Below are 27,615 nucleotides of genomic sequence, written 5' to 3'. Positions count from 1 at the left end.
GCACCCTCCCACTTAAAAGAGCTGCGCATTCATAGATCCTATCTGAAAGAGTTTCCAGATTTGTTAGGAAAGTCAGACGATATTGAAGATGTAGTATTAAGTTTTCAGGAATTTGAAATGGATGTATGGTTTTTATTAGGATCTCTAGGATTGAATTTCCGTAGTTTATCTATGACGGGCTGGGGATTTACAGGGGATACTGCAGAGGGTGCCTGTTTTGAGTCTTCGTATATCAATGATTTCAAACCCATTCTGGAGGGGGAAGTGGCTTTCAATAATGAGCGGTGGTCTAGAACAACAACTAGCGGCGATGAAAATATACACATGAAGTAGTCCAGAACAATAATGAAGGAAGTGAAAAATCTAAAGATTAAATGGTGTAATCTTGTAACAAAGATTTTAATTACTGGCATTTGCTATCAACGTCTACAATCTCTAAAAATTTGTTATATGGAAAAACTTGTTGAAGTGGATTTAGCAAGGATACAGACGTTGAATTTTCTCGACATTACCAGCTGTACAAAAGTTAAAAGATTATCACTGGCACCAGATCTCATAAGACTATCATATTTGTACATTAAAGATTGTCCTGAATTTAAGGAGTTGTCAGGTCTGGCCAGACTGACCTGCTTGGAGGAAATCGAGATTGACAATTGTGAGAAGCTTCAGAATATTATGCTGCCAATGACACTGACCAGGTTGTGCGTAAGAAATTGCAGATATTTGCAAAGAGTAGTAGGAACTGGTGATATTTCAAAGCTTGAGAGGCTGATTATTGAAAAGTGCCCCGAGCTTGAGGAGTTGCCATTTCTTTGCATAGTGAGCTCCTTGGAGGAAATTAATATTGAATCCTGTGAAAAGCTACAGAGTATGACGCTGCCAACAACGCTCATCAGCCTGAATGCACGAAGTTGCAGAAATTTGCAACGAGTAGGAGTAGTTGGTGATCTTAGAAAGCTGAGACGGTTGTTCATAAAAGAATGTCCTGAGCTCGAGGAGTTGCCATTTCTTGCCAGAGTGAGCTGCTTGGAGGAAATTAATATCGACTCTTGTGAAAAGCTAGAAAACATTACATTGCCTGCAACACTTCAGAGTCTGTCTGTAAAGTGGTGCAGAAATTTGCAGAGTGTAGCAGTGAATGGTGATCTTACAAAGCTTAAATTGCTGAGCATTGAAAATTGCCCTGAGCTCTGGCAGAGTTAGCTGCTTAGAGAAAATTGCCATTGAGTCGTGTGAGAAGCTGCAAAGTCTGTCAGGGATTGAAGAGTTGCATGCATCAGAGTACTTGAAACTTGGTTATTGAAACTTGGTTATGGCAGCAATGCAATTATACGAAGTTGCATTTATAAGTTAAAGGTAATAATTCAGGATGATTTAAACATTTCACACATTTTTCATACATTTTTAGGCTTAATTTTTCCTTTAGCATGTGATTTCAATACTATTTTATATAGACAATCATAAGTATCATATTTTTCGTCAATTAAGTCTAATCTACGTGTAATTTCTAGATAAAGAATCGCTAAGCTGTGGATCTAATCTTTCATAAATAATCTTTATTCTTCTTGTGAACATTTACACCTGCAAGAAAGATGCCCATAATTGACTTTCAGCTTTCCTTTGTCATTTATTTGTTGTGTTGTTTTGAGATAGTGTGTATTGCTGCGAAGCGCTTCGATGATCTGTAAATGAATTCTTATTAATGTGTATTAACCGAGACCATTATTTTCTGTTTTTTAGAGTGTGCCAAGTGAACTGGATATGATTGGAAGAGCAGCGGATGGAGTGGTTCCATGTTTAAATGAAAAACTGTTTTGTGATGAGAATATTGGCGTTCATGAAGTCACCGAAATTGGTACTCACAAAAATTATCTCAAGTGGTCAAAATCGAGTGCAAGTATTAGATACTATTTGGTTGTGATTGATGGCTCTATTTTGGCAGAAGAAATAAATAAATCACTTCCACAGAATGCCTACTACTATGATCCTGACATTGGCAATGGCCATAGCATTGACATTCGTCAAGGAGAATGGATAATTACAATGGTAGGGTGTGATTCATGCAGTTACACCGACATTGAGAATGTATTCAGAAGGTTTGGAATAATGAAAAAGGGGTTTTGGATAGACGTGAAGAACAATGACGACATGAGAAAAGTTTTGTGTATAGTTGTTGACCATCTACATTCTTTCTGAGGATTTTGGGTAGGGGTGAAGAGTCATGAAAACCGAGAAATTTTCTGTGTGCAACTGTCCATCTACATTCTCTATGAACTAATTTTATGTAGAGAATTGATGTTTATCTTGATAATTATTGATAATTATTATTATGTAGTTCAGTAAAATTGAAAAAAATTATTCATAGAATATAATTTCATGTTATTATATATATTTTTGTTTATTTAACATTTGGTTATGTAAGTTTGATTTTGGTTGCTGTCACTTTGCTTGGTATATATTTTGAATAATATTATTGTTGTAAATATGACAGAGACAACATATGTGTTGTTGTGTAGCATAGATAACATAACAAATTGGGATTGTATATTGTTCTTTTTTTAGACTGCAGGGATTGGTGCAACACGGCCCCCCTATAAACTGCACTGCGCCTGGTAAACTTTTTAACGTGACCGGTAGAGCTGGCGCGACACGCCCACCGATACCACGAGGACAAGGGAGACTAGAACCTGTGACCAACCCCCTGCAACAGGGAAAGTCAAGTAGTTGGTTCTGATGGAATTTTTCAATCTGATTCAAAGCATTTTTTCATTTTTTAACAATTTTCATTAGACTGTCATATGAGGTTTTACGGGTACAGGATAATTGGGTACTTTGGGTGTGATTGCTGCTATGGGTATTGTCTATTATTCAAGACAGGGGATAGGACATGCTGGTATGCTTTTTTTTTTTAATAAATTTTTTGATATTTTATCGAAAATTGAAAATAAGAGTTAGGTATGACTTCAATTTTTTGAAATGAGAAATCTGAAAATATGAGTCTTTAAGTCATATGTATAACGGTTAAACTTGAACAGTGAAAATTAGAAAACGTTTATATTTTATTTTTAATCAAAATTGAATCAAAGTTTGAAATTGATTAGTCTGATAAGCAACCAGCTGATATGCAAATGAAAAATTGAAACAAAAATCGATAAGAGTCTTGACTCATTTACTGAATATTCAAGTTCTAACTTGAATAGTGAGAATTGGAAAAAGTTTATAGTTTATTGTTAATCAATTTAGTATCAAAGTTTCAAACTGATTATATATTGAAATTTTAAAAAACCAACTGATATGCAAATGAAAAGCTGAATCAAAACTTAAACATCATTATGCTCGTGGCAGTAGTATACTTATCAAGAGTCTAGGTACGTGTACCCATACAACCTTCCTGTCATTGATCAATATAAATATAAGAAAAGAAACTATCAATTATTTGCTATGCAATCTAAGGCTATATATATACGATTTGAAACATGAATACAAAATGTTAGTCATGTTATTATCTTATTTTTATTTCTTTTTTCAATTTGCTTTTCCCATGCATCTTCCCCTTAAATATTTATGGTTATGAAGATTATTATAATATTTATTAAATAAGATTCAGTTATATATATTTTTATATTAAATCTAGAAGCTTTTTAAAGTGACAATAATTTTAGTTGTTAACAATTAACAATTGAACTTTTTATTAAGTTCAGAAGCTTCTACAATGACAGCAACCTTGGTAGTAAACAACTGAAAGAAATATATATTGAACAGTTTACAATTGCATAGAATTGAGAGATGAATGAACAATAGAATTGGAAGAGAAATAGACCGATACACAAAATCGAAACTTATTTCATTTGTTATTCTATTTTTCAGTTTTCCTTTATTCACACAAAAACTGAAAATTATTCTACGCCTTTTACTTTGATCCATAACTGTATTACGTATACAATTATCAACAGTGATCATCACGAAGAGGGTAAGAAGATTTCAAATGAGGAACTCTGTTCCTTAAAAACTGTCAGATTTTCTAATTTTTAAGCAGAAAACTTGTTTTACAGTTCATTTTCTACAAAACTGGGGCATTTGAATCTTGACAAAGGGAAAGAGAAGAGGAAATACAGTGATTTGGAAGAGCATAGAGAGGAGGTGAGGGGGAAGAGAGGAGTCTTTTGGAGCAGAACATAAGTGATAGAGCGTGAGGCATGGGAGATGAAGAGGAACGGAAATAATTTCAAAACCCATCAGTGGTAGAACGAACGGGAAGAGCTTTGGCTGCATGTTTTGAGAACGTTGACTCCAAACAAGGGAAGACTAGGTAATTTGTATAGAGTTTAGTTGTTTAAAAGTCATTATTTTATAGTAGGTTGCAAAAGAGCTTTAGATTTGAATTTCAATTATTTTTATAGTTAAGGTTTGGATGTTCATTCAATTTGGATTTGTTTTGCTTTATGGCTTAATTAGAATTATGCTAAAAATAACTATTATAGTTACATTTGAATTAAGATTAAGATTGTGATTTAAAGATAAATAAACTATGAATATAATTAGGTTTATGGTTTAAGAGATTATGTATAAGATTTGAATAACTTTTTTACAAATATAATAAGTTTAAAATATTTTTTTCATTATGCATAAATTTTATGGTTATCTACAAGGTCTATCTCTCTTTTCAAAATAAATATGATTGCCTTTATTTACTTAAAATTTATCAGGCATACTAGTAAATAAAGAAATATTATTTGAAATTAAATTAAATAAATATCATTTGATATTATATTCAAAAATATTTATATTAATCTTGTCAATAAATGTCTCTAAATATTTCAATCTTTCAGAATAGTGCATTAAGTTTGAAAAGGATTTGAGGACATATTTTGTGTTCCACTATTGTATGTTGTGATTTGTACGATATTGTACATTGCCAAAGTACAATGGAAATTCATAATAGATTCCCATTTGGAAAGGATCTTTAAATAACTAAAAGAACTACAAATTATTGTTTTATTTTGAAAATAATGATTTTAAAAATTAATTAAATTTATTTAATTTTAAACACAAGAATTTGAATTAATTTTTAATCTAGTTACCTAATTAACTTTTAATTAAGGGCACGTTCTTGTAATGTGATGCTAGAAAACTTATCCCATATCATAAACTATCACATAAAACAAGTTTTCTCAAACTACCAAACATTTTCACATGGATGGAAAATCTCTCTATGATAAAGCCATCTATTAATTTCCTATTAACTTATCCCTTCAATTATCTTATGTACAAGTACTACTAGAATATCTACAAATAATTATATTTTCACTCTTATTAATTATCTAGTAAGTTGGAATAGTTAAACATTAACTTCCAATTCTGTCATTTATTATATAAATAAAGTATATGATTGAAAAAATAAATAAATCATACAATACCCATTTTAGGTTGTTATGTGGTATTTGTTTCTCTGTTTAGAGTTGTCTTCCAACCAGCTAGCATATATAGTGACATCACATTAGAACGATAGCCAATTCAAGTTGCAATTAATGCTACTAGCGCTTCTTAAAGACAATAGTGGAAATGAATTCATCAATGCATATAATTTTGGGTGAAATTTTGATTTGGTTCATTCTTTTAGAGATATTATGTAAAGACCATAGCCTCAAAAATAGATGCCACATCAATAGTATACAAAAGATGTGGGAGTTAGTCAACTAAGTCTAGAGTCAATTCCACACATCAAGCTATTAGGATTAACCTCAAACAGAAATAATAGTTACATGCAAATATAACCAATATTAGACAATAATAGATCACACAGAAGAGAACACAAGATACCAAGATTTAATGTGGTTCACTCAATCCCTGTGCTACGTCCACCAATAACAAGTCTAATATTATTAAATTATCTAGCGATTACAATCCACAATCCCTTATAGCTCAATACTGCTACAAGAAGCTACAATATCACCATTACATTATGAAATCCCTAACCGTAATCCTTTTTATACAAGCTTTTCACCGCTTCACAATTAGGGCTAGAATAAGTCATCCAATAGGAAAATAGTAGCTGATGCCTTTTACAATATAAGGTCATTTTTAGCTTCAGGAGTGTTGTTCTCAATATGTGTACAAGAGAATGGAAACAAAGTGAAGGAGTGAACAAGCTAATAAGAGCAAAAGATAACTAAGTCTAAAAGGAGAACAGACAGGGAAACCATAGTAGTGAAGGACAAAACAAAGATATCAGATAAGGAGATTAGATTGAGACTTTGAAGAGAGGAGATTTGTAATAAGCTTTCAAACAAAATTGAAGGATAAGGTACTTAATCAATTTTAATAGCTTGAGTTAGGGAAAATCTCTCAATAAAGTGGTTCTAATAGACCTATTTCAAGTTTCCTAATAGAGTCCTTACTTTATTGTAAGTGTAAAATCATTGAATAGGGGAAGACCTAATAGGTTTAAAAATTTTAACAAAGAAAACCCTTCACATGGTAGATCATCAGGTATGATCAAATTGTAGCCCTAACAAGTTAACTTTGTTGTTGTAATAGTGAAGATTTGTGGGTTTCCTGCCCACTCTAGTTTTACCTTCAACTTGAAGTGGTTTTGGGTAACCAAAATCATTGATATTTAACATGGATGTTATTCTTAGATAGCTTTCATTTTGACATTACATGTTTATGCTTGTATGGTATGAGACCTTGAATATGGAATGGATTAAGTGTGAATATAGTTAATGACTAAAAATTTTAATAGATTTTGATTCATGCCCCCTCCTCTTAGTATCTTGTTTCCCATTTAATACTTCTAACACATTGATATCATTTTCAAAGGAAGTACCTAGCCGAATGATTCATTATGAGGGATGTTGTAAGAATTGTAATCTACAATTCATCAAAAGAATCATAGCTCCAAAAAGTGACAAGTACATGCTCTACATGATTGTTCTTGAAAACATACGAGTAAAAAATGTGAAATAACACTATTGTATGCAATTGGACACTTAAGAGTATTGTATGATTGTTCTTTAAAAGATTATGTGTAAGATTCATAAATGAATTCATAAATGCATCTAATTTTGGGTGAAATTTTGATTTGATTCATTCTTTTAAAGATATTATCTAAAGACCATAGCCTTAAAAATAGATGCCACATCAACAGTATACAAAAGATGTGGGAGTCAGTCAACTAAGTCTAGAGTCAATTCCACACATCAAGCTTTTAGGATTAACCTTAGACAGAAATAATAGTTACATGCAAATATAGAAAATATCAAAAAATAATAGATCACATAGAAGAGAACACAAGATACTAGGATTTAACTTGGTTCACCCAATCTCTATGCTATGTCCACCAGTAACAAGTTCAATATTATTATTATCTAGTGATTACAATCCACAATCCTTTATCGCTCAATACCACTGTAAGAAGCTACAATATCACCATTACATTATAAAATCTCTAACCCTAAGCCTTTTTATAGAAGTCTTTCACTGCTTCACAATTACGACTAGAATGAGTCATCAAATAGGAAAATAGTAGCTAATGCCTTTTACAATATAAGGTCTTTTTGGCTTAGGGGACATTTTTCTTAGTGTGTGTACGAGAGAATGGAAACAAAGTGAAGGAGCAAACAAGCTAATAATAGAGCAAAGGTAATGGGGACACAACCCAAGACCAAAATGAACACAATAGGAAAAGGGAAATATTATTATCAGTGAAAATCTGCTATACATTAAGTACAAAGAAAACAGACCCAAAGACATGCCCTATGGGCTTACAATAGTATGAATCTAGAGGAAATTCCTTCTCATAGTACCTTCTCTAAAACTCCACTCAGAACTGCCCTTTACGGTGCCATAAATGTTCTTAAATAGACTCCAAAGGGCTTAGGGTTAGAAATATATTCTAGAATATGCCAGTTGGCATCCACCACCAAAATAGAAGGTTCTAGAAGTCATATTAGAAATCGATGCAAAATTAGAAGAATCCAAAAATGGTAGCCCAACTTTTGAGAGGCATAACTTTCAAATTTGGACTCCAATTGACGAATTATTTACATTTTCAAAAAGTTCTCGAAGCGCTCTATAGCCTTATGGACTAGCTTAGCTGGTTGCCCATTTTTTGGGCCCGTACGAGGCCATTTAGTGCCTCAAATTTAACTTTGAAGTGCTCTTAGGAGGTCTCTAAGAAATTTAAAACTACATTAACTTTCTAATGGTGAAGCCTTTTGACCTGATTCTTTTTATGAAGTGCTTTAAATTGCAAGTATAATCATTTCTCCAACTTGCACCCTCTAACTCGTCATAATTTTTGCTCAATTACAAAATAACCTATTTTCTCTTTTGACACGTATCCCAAGCTGCTCAAAAACTCTAACCCAAGAAACTAATAGTGGAACTGTGAGAGTTGGAACCTTTATTTGACCCAAATGGGTATCCAAAAATGAAAACACATTAAACAAAACCTATTTCTAAGCATTTTTTTTGGGTGATACAGGAATGCCCTTACACCACTGGATACTCCTGCATCAGACACCCAGGGTAGATTGAAAAGTGACCTTGTCACTTTATGGATGGTAAAGGAAACCCCAAATGAGAAACCTTTGCTACTGATATTCAAGTTGAGTCTTCTATTAGTTGTCCTTTTCACTTTACCAGGTACTCTTCATACTACCTATTTTTGGTACTCCTACCCACACGACTATCCAAAATCTCTTCCATGTCCTCCTTTTTATAAATAGGAATTGGACATGGCTCTAGCTTCAACCCCTCATCTGCACCATCATCATGATATTTTGTTAATTTTGCAATGTTGAACATAGGAGAAATGTGAATCCCATATGGCAACTCCACCTCATATGCATTTCTCGAGTCATGTTTCTTCAAAATTTTACAGGAGCCAAATTTCTTTATCTTCAGCTTGTTGTAAGTGCCCACTAGAAACCGTTCCTTTTGTAAGTGTACCATAACCAAATCTTCTACTTGGAACTCCTTATATCTCCTCCTTTAATCAGCCCTAGCTTTATACTGTTAATTCATCTTGGTAGTGTGTGCATGGACCTCCTCATGTAGGCTCTTGATATGTTTAGCAAATTCTTCTACCTTGACACTTGTGCTCTCCCCTTGCTCCATCTTCCTCAATTCTAGTGTAGTCCTTGGGCTACTTCCATACTGTTAATGTTATAATTATTGTGGATAAATTATATTATATATATGAGATATATAATAAATGACAAATATTATATATAGGATATTTAACATATATTAAGCGTGATATATATATATATATATATATATATATATATATATATATATATATATATATATATATATATATATATATATATATATATATATATATATATATATATATATATATATATATATATATATATATATATATATATATATATATATATATCTTATTATATAACCATTATAATATGTTAAGGATATATTATTTGTGTTATAACTATAATAATGTAAGTTAATATGTTAAAGAGACACACCTCTTTATTTCTCATATATAGTCATTCATATAGTAACTTGGAAAACACATTAAAAAAAAAAATCATAAGTGCTATTACAAGTTCAAATCCTATTTCACTAACATGGTATCAGAGTAGTAATGAATGTCTCTGGGATTGGCAAGCCATACCTGTCTAAAAGTTGTAGCAAGCTAATATAGTTTCACAGACAAAGAAGTCAGATTAGTAATATGTTAGACCCTTGAATTTTGATCATGACAAATGCCACTCAAATTGAATACAATGTGGGGCTCTCTTATCAAGTAAGGATGATGAAATAGATGTCAAGTCGAGTTTGAAAAAGAGGTGGACGGTGGGACTGACATTTTTTTATAATAATATTATACACATCATCGGCGTGTCTTTGAAACTGAATGAATGAAGCAAGTTTTTATATCAGAATTATGTTTGACTTTAAGTTGCATAGGGATGCAACAATGTAGGTGGTATTCATAAGGATGGATCCTTATGCAAGAGCTCAAGTCATTCTCTTTGTAGTCTCTCTCCAGAAAGACCTTTGAATGAGCGAATGTTCTAGCATTGCAAGTTAGATTTCTTTTAGCCCTTGAAGTGCAAATATAATTCGCAAATTAAGGATTGAATTTATGAGGATCATGTTTGCAAATCTAGCATACGATTTTGTATAGAAATAATACATAACAAGGGCTACAAATTTTGGTTATGAGCCTTGAGACAAGTGCTGTGATATATATAAGGACTGTGATATATATAACCTGCGATTTTGATTGCATGGGCTACGAATTAAGGGAAAAATTGATGTGTGAATTGGGAAGCAATACATGACATCAATTCAAGGATAAAAAATCAGACTTGTGATGTATTCTATCGGACTTATAGAGAAGATTGATGAAAGTGGCATTGATAATCAAGGGCAAATTTGGAAATCAGAAGTGTTGATTTGAGACAAGCCCTAGGAATGATTCTTTGTGAAGAAGAAAAAGAGCACAAATAAGGTTGCAATATTTGATGTGATGCAAATTTTTCAACAATAAAAGAGTGAGAATTTTACATTGTGGTGGGGAGCAATAAACAATGTTTCATTCCCACTTGAACCATCCTTAGTGAGGAGCTGACTCAAAAGAGGATCTAAGAAGATATTTTCATATATGGACCTTCATGTATCAAGGATGTGTAGATATGAAAGAAGATTGGAACATTAGGCATGCTACCAAATATTGTGCAGACTCAATCTTATGATATTAGGTTCAAAGAAGCTATGATTTAGGATTCATTAATCATCTAACGATCAAGTTGGAAAATTTGAGTCTCTTGAAGTGAATATCCTTGATGATTGACATTATGAAAGGGAGTCTGAGAGTTCATTAGAGGAAACCTTGGAGAAAGAGAGGGAGAAGAAAATAAAAATTCTTCAATCAAACTTTTGATCATCTTGATTTAGGAGTAGACCTTGTTGATGGATTCTCCACTAGTCAGAAACTATAACAGCTATAGGACTATGATTCATGGGATAAAGTCTCATGATTGTAGGCTAGAAGACCTTATGCTATTAGGATACCTATTGAACTAGGAAATAATTACATGACTTGCTACCAAGAGGTTAGAAGGATGATAAAAAATTCAGAGGAAGTTTGACACTTCATCGAAAAGAACCTTCTGCTAAGAGGTTAGAAAAGGTGATATCAAACTAAGAGGGAGAAACCTTATTCTCTGACATGTTTTATGGTGAATGTTGTGACAACACCACATGACAGTATTCATGGACACTTCATCGAAACTTTTGATTTCATACATGTATGAGCCTATCCCTTGTGTACATCATGAAGAAGTGACGACTTCTAAATGATTATCACTTGTATTAGGAGAAATCGTTGTAAAGTGACATCCTTACAATAACTTGTAGCTCATGATTCATTTTTAGGAATGAGAAATATAATATATTATATATATGAGATATATAATATATGACAAATATTATATATGGGATATTTAACATATATTAAGAATGATATATATATCATATTATATAACCATTATAATATGTTAAGGATATATTATTTTTGTTATAACTATAATAATGTAAGTTAATATGTTAAAGAGACATGCCTCTTTATTTCTCATATATAGTCATTCATATAGTAACTTTGAAAACACATAAAAAAAAATTCCATAAGTCTTATTACAAGTTCAAATCCTATTTCACTAACACATATACAATTTGGAATGGTGATCTATTGATACTCCTATTTATAGAATTATTATAAGAAAATTCTTCTTGTGATAGAATCAAATCCCATCCCTTGGGCTTATCTCCCACTAATCACCTTAGCAAATTTCCTAGACTTCTATTTAACACTTCTGTCTGTCCATCAATTCACAGATGATGTGTAGAATTGAACTTCAATTCCATCCTCAAATTCTTTCACAAAGTTCTCAAGAAATACCCCATAAATTTAGCATCTCTATTGGAAGCTATACTTCTTGGGAGACCATGTAGTCTCACCACCTCTCTGAAAAAAAAATCTACAATATGTATAACATCATGAGTCTTGTGGCATGGAATGAAATGTGCCATTTAGGAGAACCTATCAACCATGACAAATACTAAGTCATTATCCCTTTGTGTCCTTGGTAATCCAAGATCAAAATCTATACTTATGTCCTCCCAAGGCTTCGATGGAATAAGCAATGGCTGATAGAGTCTAGTATTGTGACTAAATCCTTTGGCTACTTGACATACTTGACAACTATGTACAAACTTCTTCACATCCTATGACATTTGAAGCCAAAAATAATGTTCTCTAAGAACGGCAATGGTCTTATCTCAACCAAAGTGTCCTGCCATCCCTCCACTGTGTTTCTCTTTGATCAAGTTTTCCCTCAACTCCTTGGAATGCACAATTGACTACCTTTAAAAAACATACCATCTTGAATGAAATAATCTAGCCATTTGGTCTTGTCCACAGTAACAAGTTCTTTACAAGCCTTCTATGCTTTAGCAAAATTAGGATCCTCAGGGTACAGATTCAACCCAACCACTTCAACCTATATTACTATAAGCAACAACTATCTCCTACTCAATGCATTTGCAACCATATTAGACTTTCCACTTCTATGTTTCAACAAAAATGTATAGCTCTACATGAACTCTACCCACTTCAAATGTCTTTGGTTCAATTTACCTTGGCTATTTAGATACTGCAATGCTTGGTGATCAGTAAATAGGACAAATACTTTTGTTAATAAACAATGCCTCCATTTCTTTAAGGCCTGAACGTTTGCATAGAACTCCTAATCATAAAAAAAATACTTCTTTTTTGCATCATTCAATTTTTCACTAAAATATGCAATAGGCTTACCTTCTTCACTCAATATAGCCCCAACATCATTGCCACTAGCATCACAATCCACCTAGAATACTTTACTAAAATTAGGAAGTGCCAACATAGGTTGTTCTGTCACCTTCTTCTTCAACAATTCAAAACTATAGCTACTATATTCTATTTGAACTCTTTCTATCCCCCCTTATCATGTCAGTCAGGGGTGTATAGACCCCATTGAAATTCTTAATGAACTTCCTATAAAAACTAACTAGACCATGAAATGATCTCACCTCAGTAGCAAACTTTGGAGTAGGCTATTCTAAGATGGCTTTTACCTTCTTTGGATCCATTTTGAGACCTTTAGATGATACAACGAAAACCAATTAGACTAACTCTTTTTTAGCAAAGCTACACTTTTCCATATTAATCAACAATTTCTCTTCCCTCAACCTTTCAAGGACACTACGAATGTGCAATAAATGTATATCAAAAGTCTTGCTGAAAGTTAAAATATCATCCAAATAGATAATAACAAATTTCCCAAGAATTTCTTTAGTACCTCATTCATAAGCCGTATGAAGGTGCTTGGCACGTTAGTCAGCTCAAAGGGCATGACTAACCACTCATTTAGACCCTCCTTGGTCTTGAATGCAATCTTCCACTCATCTCCCTCTTGTATCCATATCTAGCGATAGTCATTCTTGAGAGCTATCTATGTGAAGTACTGAGCTCCACTCAAGAAGTCCATAAGATCATCCATTCTTGGCAAAGGGAACTGATACTTGATGGCTATTCAATTTATAGCTCAAGATTCTATGCACATTCTCCACTCTCCATTCTTCTTTGGTGCTAGTACTATAGGCACTGCACATAGACTTAGGCTCTATTGAATAAAGCCCTTCCTCAATAGCTTATGAACCTGTCTATTTAGCTCCTCAATTTTAGTAGGAGTCATCCTATGAATAGCCTTGTTAGGAAAACTAGCTTCAAGGATTAAATCTATCTGATGACGAATCTACCTTACTAGTGGCAACCCTTCTGGAACATTATCAAAGATAACATCTCCATACTCACTTAATAGGTCTAAAACTTCAAGTGGAATTTCACTACTACCTTCCTTATCTTTTCTAGGAATCAAAGCATAACACATACATCGATGTTTCATGCCATCCAAAAAATTTCTTCCATCAACAAGACAGATCCTAGTACTACTACGTACCTTTTCACCTTCCCTTATTATGGGCTTCAGTTTGTGGTGAAATCCATCCTTTTTTAGAGAGTGTATATTTGCATGACCATCATGTACAACATGCATGTCAAACTGCCATGGTCTTCCCAACAATAAATGGCAAACATCCATTGGAATAATGTCACAGAGAACTTCATCATGGTAATTCCCAATCTTGAACTTCACGAAACATTGTTCACTGACTAGGACCTTATGATCATCCTTCACCCAAGCAATCTGATAGGGTTGGGAGTGTTTCTCCCTCTTGAGCTTTAGGTTATAGACCATCTCCTCTGACACCAAGTTATTAGTGTTTCCATCATCAACAATCACATCACAACATTTATCCTCGCACTTGCATCTAGTATGAAACAAACTCCTCCTTTGTTCTAGTTTAGTCTCACTACTTAGTAAGACCCTTTCATTTACTAGAACCTCCCCTCTTTCTGCATCCTTTGAATATGATGGTTTTGCATCCTCATCCACATGAGTAACCCTTGCTTGACCATCAGTTCTCTTATCTACCCTTCCTTATTATTGAGGGCATTCAAAGGAACGATGACCTTCTTCATTGCAATAAAAATAGGCACCATGGAGAACTCCTCTTCTTAAAGCTTCTCCACATCCTATATCTCTTCCTCTTTGATCTTCAAAGTTTTGATCATGAGAGCAGTTAAAACCCTCATTCCTCTAGTTCTTGCTAGTACCCACATCTTCATTTTTCTTCTGGGTCTCATTTCAGCCTCCAAATGACCTATCACCATCCCTTCCTCCTTGATTGCACCATATTTTCCTTCCTTTAGGCATTTTGTCGAGCTTTTTTTCAACTCATAGGAAAAACCGGTATGCCTCTTCAACATTGGTCACTCTAACTAGACTTAACTCCTCTTGAATGCTAGGTCATAACCCACTGAGGTAACAAGAAACCTTCTTATTTTCTTTTGCATGCCATACCCTAATAAGAAGTCGATAAAATTCCTCTGTATATTTCTGGACAGATTTTTCTGCTTGCTTCAACCCTTACATTTTTTTTAACAAATCAAGCTTGTAATCAACAGGAATGAACTATTCTTTAGTTTGTCCACCATGTGATCCCATCTTGTGATTTTCTCCTTTCCTCTTCTATTTATTTCTAGCTAAATATCTTGCCACTAGATTTTGGCATGGCCTTTCATTTTGGCCTTTGCGAACTTAACTCCACTCAGAACTGCCCTTTACGGTGCCATAAATGTTCTTAAATAGACCCCAAAGGGCTTAGGGTTAGAAATATATTCTAGAATATGCCAGTTGGCATCCACCACCAAAATAGAAGGTTCCAGAAGTCGTATTAGAACTCGATGCAAAATTAGAAGAATCCAAAAATGGTAGCCCAACTTTTGAGAGGCATAACTTTCAAATTTGGACTCCAATTGACGAATTATTTACATTTTCAAAAAGTTCTCGAAGCACTCTATAGCCTTATGGACTAGCTTAGCTGGTCGCCCATTTTTTGGGCCCGTACGAGGCCATTTAGTGCCTCAAATTTAACTTTGAAGTGCTCTTAGGAGGTCTCTAGGAAATTTAAAACTACATTAACTTTCTAATGGTGAAGCCTTTTGACCTGATTCTTTTTATGAAGTGCTTTAAATTGCAAGTATAATCATTTCTCCAACTTGCACCCTCTAACTCATCATAATTTTGGCTCAATTACAAAATAACCTATTTTCTCTTTTGACACATATCCCAAGGTGCTCAAAAACTCTAACCCAAGAAACTAATAGTGGAACTGTGAGAGTTGGAACCTTTATTTGACCCAAATGGGTATCCAAAAATGAAAACACATTAAACAAAAACTATTTCTAAGCATATTTTTTTGGGTGATACAGGAATGCCTTACACCACTGGATACTCCTGCATCAGACACCCAAGGTAGATTGAAAAGTGACCTTGTCACTTTATGGATGGTAAAGGAAAGCCCAAATGGGAAACCTTTGCTACTGATATTCAAGTTGAGTCTTCTATTAGTTGTCCTTTTCACTTTACCAGGTACTCTTCATACTACCTATTTTTGGTACTCTTACCCACACGACTATCCAAAATCTCTTCTATGTCCTCCTTTTTATAAATAGGAATTGGACATGGCTCTAGCTTCAACCCCTCATCTGCACCATCATCATGATATTTTGTTAATTTTGTAATGTTGAAGATAGGAGAAATGTGAATCCCATATGGCAACTCCACCTCATATGCATTTCTCGAGTCATGTTTCTTCAAAATTTTACAAAAGCCAAATTTCTTTATCTTCAGCTTGTTGTAAGTGCCCACTAGAAACCGTTCCTTTTGTAAGTGTACCATTACCAAATCTTCTACTTGGAACTCCTTATATCTCCTCCTTTAATCAGCCCTAGCTTTATACTGTTTATTCATCTTGGTAGTGTGTGCATGGACCTCCTCATGTAGGCTCTTGATATGTTTAGAAAAATCTTCTACCTTGACACTTGTGCTCTCCCCTTGCTCCATCTTCCTCAATTCTAGTGTAGTCCTTGGGCTACTTCCATACTGTTAATGTTATAATTATGCTGGATAAATTATATTATATATATGAGATATATAATAAATGACAAATATTATATATGGGATATTTAACATATATTAAGAGTGATATATATATATATATATATATATATATATATATATATATATATATATATATATATATATATATATATATATATATATATATATATATATATATATATATATATATATATATATATATATATATATATATATATATATATATATCTTATTATATAACCATTATAATATGTTAAGGATATATTATTTGTGTTATAACTATAATAATGTAAGTTAATATGTTAAAGAGACACGCCTCTTTATTTCTCATATATAGTCATTGATATAGTAACTTGGAAAACACATTAAAAAAAAAAATTCATAAGTGCTATTACAAGTTCAAATCCTATTTCACTAACATGGTATCAGAGTAGTAACGAATGTCTCTTGGATTGGCAAGCCATACCTGTCTAAAAGCTGTAGCAAGCTAATATAGTTTCACAGACAAAGAATTCAGATTAGTAATATGTCAGACCCTTGAATTTTGATCATGACAAATGCCACTCAAATTGAATACAACGTGGGGCTCTCTTATCAAGTAAGGATGATGAAATAGATGTCAAGTCGAGTTTGAAAAAGAGGTGGATGGTGGGACTGACATTTTTTTATAATAATATTATACACATCATCGGCGTGTCTTTGAAACTGAATGAATGAAGCAAGTTTTTTATCAGAACTATGTTTGACTTTAAGTTGCATAGGGATGCAACAATGTAGGTGGTATTCATAAGGATGGATCCTTATGCAAGAGCTCAAGTCATTCTCTTTGTAGTCTCTCTCCAGAAAGACCTTTGAATGAGCGAATGTTCTAGCATTGCAAGTTAGATTTCTTTTAGCCCTTGAAGTGCAAATATAATTCGCAAATTAAGGATCAAATTTATGAGGATCATGTTTGCAAATCTAGCATACGATTTTGTACAGAAATAATACATAACAAGGGCTGCAAATTTTGGTTATGAGCCTTGAGACAAGTGTTGTGATATATATAAGGACTGTGATATATATAACCTATGATTTTGATTGCATGGGCTACAAATTAAGGGAAAAATTGATGTGTGAATTGGGAAGCAATACATGACATCAATTCAAGGATAAACAATCAGACTTGTGATGTATTCTATCAGACTTATAGAGGAGATTGATGGAAATGGCATTGATAATCAAGGGCAAATTTGGAAATCAGAAGTGTTGATTTGAGACAAGCCCTAGGAATGATTCTTTGTGAAGAAGAAAAAGAGCACAAATAAGGTTGCAATATTTGATGTGATGCAAATTTTTCAACAATAAAAGAGTGAGAATTTTACATTGTGGTGGGGAGAAATAAACAATGTTTCATTCCCACTTGAACCATCCTTAGTGAGGAGCTGACTCAAAAGAGGATCTAAGAAGATATTTTCATATATGGACCTTCATGTATCAAGGATGTGTAGATATGAAAGAAGATTGGAACATTAGGCATGCTACCAAATATTGTGCAGACTCAATCTTATAATATTAGGTTCAAAGAAGCTATGATTTAGGATTCATTAATCATCTAACGATCAAGTTGGAAAATTTGAGTCTCTTGAAGTGAATATCCTTGATGATTGACATTATGAAAGGGAGTCTGAGAGTTCATTAGAGGAAACCTTGGAGAAAGAGAGGGAGAAGAAAATAAAAATTCTTCAATCAAACTTTTGATCATCTTGATTTAGAAGGAGTAGACCTTGTTGATGGATTCTCCACTAGTCAGAAACTATAACAGCTATAGGACTATGATTCGTGGGATAAAGTCTCATGATTGTAGGCTAGAAGACCTTATGCTATTAGGATACCTATTGAACTAGGAAAGAATTACATGACTTGCTACCAAGAGGTTAGAAGGATGATAACAAATTCAGAGGAAGTTTGACACTTCATCAAAAAGAACCTTTTGCTAAGAGGTCAGAAAAGGTGATATCAAACTAAGAGGGAGAAACCTTATTCTCTGACATGTTTTATGGTGAATGTTGTGACAACACCACATGATAGTATTCATGGAAACTTCATCGAAACTTTTGATTTCATACATGTATGAGCCTATCCCTTGTGTACATCATGAAGAAGTGACGACTTCTAAATGATTATCACTTGTATTAGGAGAAGTCGTTGTAAACTGACATCCTTACAAGAACTTGTAGCTCATGATTCATTTTTACGAATGAGAAATATAATATATTATATATATGAGATATATAATATATTATATATATGAGATATATAATATATGACAAATATTATATATGGGATATTTAACATATATTAAGAATGATATATATATATCATATTATATAACCATTATAATATGTTAAGGATATATTATTTGTGTTATAACTATAATAATTTAAGTTAATATGTTAAAGAGACATGCCTCTTTATTTCTCATATATAGTCATTCATATAGTAACTTTGAAAACACATAAAAAAAAATCCATAAGTCTTAGTACAAGTTCAAATCCTATTTCACTAACACATACACAATTTGGAATGGTGATCTACTGATACTCCTATTTATAGAATTATTGTAAGAAAATTCTTCTTGTGATATAATCAAATCCCATCCCTTGGGCTTATCTCCCACTAATCACCTTAGCAAATTGCCTAGACTTCTATTTACCACTTCTGTCTGTCCATCAGTCCGCAGATGATGTGTAGAATTGAACTTCAATTCCATCCTCAAATTCTTTCACAAAGTTCTCAAGAAATACCCCATAAATTTAGCATCTCTATTGGAAACTATACTCCTTGGGAGACCATGTAGTCTCACCACCTCTCTGAAAAACAAATCTACAATATGTATAACATCATGAGTCTTTTGGCATGGAATGAAATGTGCCATTTAGGAGAACCTATCAATCATGACAAATACTAAGTCATTACCCCTTTGTGTCCTTGGTAATCCAAGATCAAAATCTATACTTATGTCCTCCCAAGGCTTCGATGGAATAAGCAATGGCTGATAGAGTCTAGTATTGTGACTAAATCCTTTGGCTACTTGACATACTTGACAACTATGTACAAACTTCTTCACATCCTATGACATTTGAAGCCAAAAATAATGTTCTCTAAGAACGGCAATGGTCTTATCTCAACCAAAGTGTCCTGCCATCCCTCCACTGTGTTTCTCTTTGATCAAGTTTTCCCTCAACTCCTTGGAATGCACAATTGACTACCTTTAAAAAACATACCATCTTGAATGAAATAATCTAGCCATTTGGTCTTGTCCATAGTAACAAGTTCTTTACAAGCCTTCTATGCTTCAGCAAAATTAGGATCCTCAGGGTACAGATTCAACCCAACCACTTCAACCTATATTACTATAAGCAACAACTATCTCCTACTCAATGCATTTGCAACCATATTAGACTTTCCACTTCTATGTTTCAACAAAAATGTATAGCTCTACATGAACTCTACCCACTTCAAATGTCTCCGATTCAATTTACCTTGGCTATTTAGATACTGCAATGCTTGGTGATCAGTAAATAGGAAAAATACTTTTGTTAATAAAAAATGCCTCCATTTCTTTAAGGCCTGAACGTTTGCATAGAACTCCTAATCATAAAAAAAATACTTCTTTTTTGCATCATTCAATTTTTCACTAAAATATGCAATAGGCTTACCTTCTTCACTCAATATAGCCCCAACATCATTGCCACTAGCATCACAATCCACCTGGAATACTTTACTGAAATTATGAAGTGCCAACATAGGTTGTTCTGTCACCTTCTTCTTCAACAAGTCAAAACTATAGCTACTATATTCCATTTGAACTCTTTCTATCCCCCCTTATGATGTCAGTCAAAGGTGTATAGACCCCATTGAAATTCTTAATGAACTTCCTATAAATACTAACTAGACCATGAAATGATCTCACCTCAGTAGCAAACCTTGGAGTAGGCTATTCTAAGATGGCTTTTACCTTCTTTGGATCCATTTTGAGACCTTCAGATGATACAACAAAAACCAGGTAGACTAACTCTTTTTTAGCAAAGCTACACTTTTCCATATTAATCAACAATTTCTCTTCCCTCAACCTTTCAAGGACACTAAAAATGTGCAATAAATGTATATCCAAAGTCTTGCTGAAAGTTAAAATATCATCCAAATAGATAATAACAAATTTCCCAAGAATTTCTTTAGTACCTCATTCATAAGCCGTATGAAGGTGCTTGGCATGTCAGTCAGCTCAAAGGGCATGACTAACCACTCATTTAGACCCTCCTTGGTCTTGAATGCAATCTTCCACTCATCTCCCTCTTGTATCCATATCTAGCAATAGTTGTTCTTGAGAGCTATCTATGTGAAGTACTGAGCTCCACTCAAGAAGTCCATAAGATCATCCATTCTTTGCAAAGGGAACTGATACTTGATGGCTATTCAATTTATAGCTCAAGATTCTATGCACATTCTCCACTCTCCATTCTTCTTTGGTGCTAGTACTATAGGTACTGCACATAGACTTAGGCTCTATTGAATAAAGCCCTTCCTCAATAGCTTATGAACCTGTCTATTTAGCTCCTCAATTTTAGTAGGAGTCATCTTATGAATAGCCTTGTTAGGAAAACTAGCTTCAAGGATTAAATCTATCTGATGACTAATCTACCTTACTAGTGGCAACCCTTCTGGAACATTATCAAAGATAACATCTCCATACTCACTTAATAGGTCTAAAACTTCAAGTGGAATTTCACTACTACCTTCCTTATCTTTTCTAGGAATCAAAGCATAACACATACATCGATGTTTCATGCCATCCAAAAAATTTCTTCCATCAACAAGACAGATCCTAGCACTACTACGTACCTTTTCAACATTGGTCACTCTAACTAGACTTAACTCCTCTTGAATGCTAGGTCATAACCCACTGAGGTAACAAGAAACCTTCTTCTTATTTTCTTTTGCATGCCATACCCTAATAAGAAGTCGATAAAATTCCTCTGTATATTTCTGGACAGATTTTTCTGCTTGCTTCAACCCTTACATTTTTTTTGACAAATCAAGCTTGTAATCAACAGGAATGAACTATTCTTTAGTTTGTCCACCATGTGATCCCATCTTGTGATTTTCTCCTTTCCTCTTCTATTTATTTCTAGCTAAATATCTTGCCACTAGATTTTGGCATGGCCTTTCATTTTGGCCTTTGTGAACTTAACTCTATATGGGTCCTTGATATCCTTATACTCAAAATACTCCTCTAGCTCATTGATCCAGTCCTCTCCTTTGCCTGATTTAGAACTTCCCCTTCGCCTTCCCCTTCCTATCCAATATCTTCTTCTTCTTCATTTTCTTCCTCATTTTTATCACTTGTGAAAACATTCAATCCTCTGCAAATCTCCTCTTGCAATGCTTGAACTTGTCTTTGGAGGGTTGTGACCTCCTCAAGATTAAAAAATCCAACCCTTCCACCATGCTCTCTTCAAAGAGGTATCTACTTGACTCAAACCCACAACCACATAGTCCTAGTACAAACTACCTCACAGTCCGTGCTCTATCTACACACTCAAGAAAACTTGGTTTGATACCACTTGATGGGGACACAACCCAAGACCATAATGAACACAACAAGAAAAGGGAAATATTATTATCAATGAAAATTTACTACTACATTTAGTACAAAGAAAATAGACTCAAAGATATGCACGATGGGCTTACAATAGTATGAATCTGGAGAAAAATCCTTCTCACAATGCCTTGTCTAAAACTGCACTCATAACTGCCCTTTATAGTGCCAGAAATGTTCTTAAATAGATGCCAAAGGGCTTAGGGTTAGGAATACATTCTATAATATGCCAGACGTCATCCACCACCAAAAAAAAGGTTCCAAAAGTCATGTTAGAAGTCAGTACAAAATTAGAAGAATCCAAAAACAATAGCCCAACTTCTAGGAGGCATAACTTTCAAATCGAGACTCTGATTGATGAATTGTTTACATTTTTGGAAAGCTCTTGAAGTGCTCTATAGCCTTATGGACCAGATACACTTGTCACCCATTTTTTGAGCCTGTATAAGGCTTTTTGGTACCTAAAATATGACTTTGAAGCACTCTAATGAGGTCTCCAAGAAATTTAAAATTGCATTAACTTTCTAACTGTAAAGTCTTTTGACCTGATTCTTTTTCTGGAGCACTTTAAATTACAAGTATAATCATCCCTCCAACTTGTACTCTCTAACTCATCATAATTTTGTCTCATTTACAAAATAATCCATTTTTTACTTTGACACATATCCCAAGGTTCTCAAAAACTCTAACCTAGGAAACTAATAGTGGAACAATGAGAATTCGAACCTTTATTTGATTGAAAATGGGTATTCATAAATGAAAACACATTAAATAGAAATGATCTCTAAGCATATTTTTTGGGTGATACAGGATTTCCCTTAGACCACTAGATGCTCTTGCATCAAAAGGATAACTAAGTTGGATGCTCCTACATCAAGAGGATAAATAAGTCTAAAAGGATATTAGACAGGGAAACCATAATAGTGAAGGACAAAACTAAGATATCAGATAAGGAGATTAGACTGATATTTTGAAGAGAGGAGATCCATAATAAACTTTTAAAGAAAATTGAAGGATACAATACTTAATCAATTTTAACAGATTGATTGAGGGAAAATCTCTTAACAAAGTGGTTCTAATAGACCTATTTTAAGTTTCCTAATAGAGTCCTTACTTTATTGTAAGTATAAAATCATTGAATAGGGTAAGACCTAATAGGTTTAACAAATTTAACAAAGAAGATCCCTCACATGGTAGATCATCATATATGATCAAATTGTAGCCCTAATAGATTAAATTTGTTGTTGTAATTGTGAAATTTTTGGGTTTCCTACCCACCCTAGTTTTACCTTCAACTTGAAGTGTTTCTGGGTAACCAAAATTTGATATTTAACATGGATGTTATTCTTAGATAGCTTTCATTTTGGTGTTACATTTTTATGCTTATATGGTATGAGAGTGGGAAATGAAATGGATTAGGTGTGAATATAGTTAACGAGTAAAAGGTTTTATAGATTCTAATTCATACCTCCTCTCTTACTATCTTGTTTCCTATTTAATACTTCCGACACATTGAGATCATTTTCAAAGGAAGTACCTATCCAAATGATTCATTGTGAGGGATGTTGTAAGAATTGCAATCTACAATTCATCAAAAGAAACATAGCCCTAGAAAGTAACAAGTATAGGTTTTACATGATTGCTCTTGAAAATATATGAGTCAAAAATGTGAAATAACACTATTGTATGTAGTTCGACACTTAAAATTATTGTGATCAATGATATCTGCAAAATTGTTTGACTAGCTACCATTGTTCATTCTCTTAGACTATTGCCCTCAACACTAAATGAACTCAAAAATATATGCCATGAGACTATTATAGAGATAATAAAAAATGAATTTAAAATGGCTCAAAATAGCCAAGGCAGATGGGCTTGTAGGTTTCCACTTATACAAGCTATTATTAATTTTTCAATGGAAAGTAAAGAAAATACCCCTAAGAAAAATGGGCTCAGCTAATGTAAAAGATAAATTTAAAAAATAATGTTGATAATAAATTGAAAAATAATTTTATTTTAAACTACATTTCCACAATTTCCAAAATTTGAATTTATTTAATATTGGGATGTGGAAACACGATTCTTTGCATTAACAACACAAACTAATACATAAGAGAATACAAACTTGGAATTTCTTGCTCAAAGTAGATAAAATATAGAATGAAAAGGCTTACCAATAGAATATATCTCTTTTATATTTATTTTTGCATTCTCCAAATATTTCTTCCATTGTATAGGTTATACCAGAACCTAATATTTTGGGATTGATCAAACAGATTTAAATTGATTGGAAGCTAGATGTCCATTTTAAAGCCAAATGTGTAAGGAAACTTGGCAATAAAGAATATAACCATTTCCACATAACCCATAATAGATCTAAAATAAATACAGAATTAAAATCCATATGCAAGAGAATAGAAAACATACCCACTAAATAGTGACACAAGATATTCCCTGGGAAACCCTCATTGAGGGAAAAACCTAGCCTCCAAAAACATCCATCACCATGTATTATTCAGCAAAAATACCATTTCCATACAACCATGGAAGCCTTCAAAGCCATAGCCACCACCAAGCAATCCATGTGAACAAGCATGAATCCACACATCCCATGCCATGCTTCCAACTTTCACAAATACTCCCTTAGCTAACCTGTCAAGCCTTGTCCTGCTCGACTCTTGCCTTTCTCACACTCCTACTCTACAAAAACTAGTGATCACAATCTCCAACCAATCTCAAATCCAATGTAAGAAAAACTAAACATCCAGGAAGATAACCAAGACCAGAGAAATCATGCAAATCATAACCTGTATCATGTCCTTCTACACACACCTCTAGATGTAAACTATGTAAGTATGGTCTCTTCCATTAGACCCCAACAAGAAGCCTCAACAACACCCAAAAACTAGTTAATCATGGATGTAAGCCTCTCACAAGAAGATCAAACTCAATAAACCACTCCTAATCCAAAGAATATGCCCAATATAAAACCATCTCCCAAACTCAACCAGCATACCAACATATGCACATGGAGATAACCAATGCTAAACCATCTTTCAAATGAACCCTCCAAAACTAACTCATGTACCATAGCTCAAGATCCATATCCATGAAATACAAGCATAAATATAATTAAATTGAGAAAAGCAATGGGCTATACCTCTCAAGTAGCAAATCACCGAGTAGACCAAGAGTGGGGAATGAGAATTCTCATCAAGATACCCAAGTCTCCAACCAAGACTCATCTAAGAACAATCTCCTCTCAAGTCCATATCAGGTGACTGCCCTTCGAACTTCTTGTTGAAACCATTAACCGTCCTAACAAATACTTCTCTAATCCAAGAGAATTCAGCATCATCACTGTCTCTAAGTACCTAGCTTATGATTAGTGTACTCAATAGAAAGAAACTAAACCAAGATCAATGTAAAAGTTCCAACCATGGCCTTAGGAACATAAACATGACAACATGATCTAACCATCTCAACCAAAAGAGATAACATGCTCCATATGAACATACTATAACATGTCACAACTCTAAATGCATATCAAGAGTATACCATGACATAATAATGAAACCATCCTCATACCAAGGATAACATGCGAAATAAAAGCATAAATCGTACCTTTACCAAGAACCTTGTGAGTCCTCAAGATGTAACCATCTGCACACACCATGAAGAAAACCATCTCCACATAGCATGAAGAACCATCTCCACACACCATAAAGCTAACAAGTCCACCATGCAGATGTCAAAGATGCTTTTGTAGCAATAGGATCTAAGACAAACCTCCAACATCTACAAACACTCAATAAATATATCAATGCCAAGAACTCCCACTCAACTATGGTACCAAGTCACCTATGGCATCATAAAATCCATCTCATACATGAAGATCCAAACCAAACCTGAAACTAATCATGCATTGTCACCTCATCACTGTCACAAGCTCCCACTAAACCATATATCCAAGCTATCCAAGACAAATGATGAAAACCCATCCTCTAACCATGAGAATCAACCAAAGCATCAAACCATCAAAGAACTCAATGTTTACATCATGATCTCCTTAAAAGAAACCAAATAACCATGATCCTCAACCAAGAAGATATACCACCATAACTAAATCAAAAAATCCAAGCTAATGAACATAAAGGATATACCTATATAACCAATCATGTCATGCCAAAATCCATGACACCATGATCACATCCATGAACTAAGCATCTAGCTTTTAAAGTGTCCAACTTGTTAGCATAAAATAGTCAACCACAATCCTCCACCATGATTGTACATGGTAACAACATCTTATCCCTTCTACATGAAGAAAAAATTACAAAATCATGTGACTTAGGGGATAGACAACCCAAATCCAAGCCACCAATCTGAATATGCATCAATAATGAAAGATCAATGGGCAAAGACAACCCATAACCGAGCCCTAAATGCAACTTTTAAGTATAGACTACTTACAACACTGCATAACTTGTAGATCCAACAAGTCATCATACATATCCAAACCAAACACTGATAACCATATCATCATGAGACCAATCTAAAATATGAAATAAGTATACAATGACATCAAATCGTAAATCTCCAATGCCATAAACTCACAATTTTACCATAGTCAAAAATATATCATAAATTGTTTAGATAAATATATCAATAAATAAATCATGCCAAACCTACACCAAATCTGAACCAATGTGTAGAGCTCTCTAAGAGCTTTCCATTGACTACTCAAAGTCCAAAATCTGACTCCATATGCCTGTAAAGAACTTTGAAATCCGTTGACTACTCAAAGTCCAAAATCTGACTCTGACACCTATAAGAACTCTAAAATCCGATATTCTGAGAGAAAGTTATGGCCATTTTACTAAGACAGTATTTTTACCATTTTCACTGATATTTTTCCATTTTTTTTTTATGAAGAAAATTCTGACAGTACTAAATTTGACGACCATCATGGGTTGAAACAAAAAAACTCTTTCATTTCCTCTGAACATGGCCAAACTAGGGCATATTATATATCAAAATTTATGGAAATGTTGACCTGGATCCAATGGTGAGGTCTTTTTTTACCCAAGAGGTCATTTCTGCAAGCTACCCCTCAAAACCCTCATTTAAATGAAACATCCAAAAAAATCTTTTGTCCAACAATTTCACATGCCCAAATATTTTAACATCCCATTATAACAGCATACCCAAAACCCTCATATTTGCAATAAAAGTCATATATCTTGCCCTTTCTTTTATCCTCTCATGCATTCCCATGGATTCAATCTAGGGTTACAATAATAAAACCATAGCTTTGATACCACTTGTAAGGAAACTTGGCAACAAAGAATATAACCATTTCCACATAACCCA

At 33.6% G+C, this 27,615-nt stretch overlaps 1 pseudogene across 1 annotated transcript in view; it reads left to right on the top strand.

Annotated features, from left to right (window-relative positions):
* Nucleotides 1-27,615, top strand: part of LOC149545690 (uncharacterized) — a 43,977-nt pseudogene that overhangs the window by 2,455 nt on the left and 13,907 nt on the right. The window contains exons 4-6 of the transcript XR_016354242.1: nt 1-1,425; nt 1,741-2,096; nt 4,053-4,140. The product of XR_016354242.1 is annotated as an uncharacterized LOC149545690 (transcript). The remainder of the gene's footprint in view (nt 1,426-1,740; nt 2,097-4,052; nt 4,141-27,615) is intronic.

The sequence above is a fragment of the Cupressus sempervirens genome, chromosome 7 (genome assembly GCF_028749045.1).
Source record: "Cupressus sempervirens isolate cs-2001-9-10 chromosome 7, ASM2874904v1, whole genome shotgun sequence".
NCBI classification, from domain to species: domain Eukaryota; kingdom Viridiplantae; phylum Streptophyta; class Pinopsida; order Cupressales; family Cupressaceae; genus Cupressus; species Cupressus sempervirens.
Note: the sequence above shows the minus strand (reverse complement) of the source record. Positions and strands in the feature narration are given on the sequence as shown.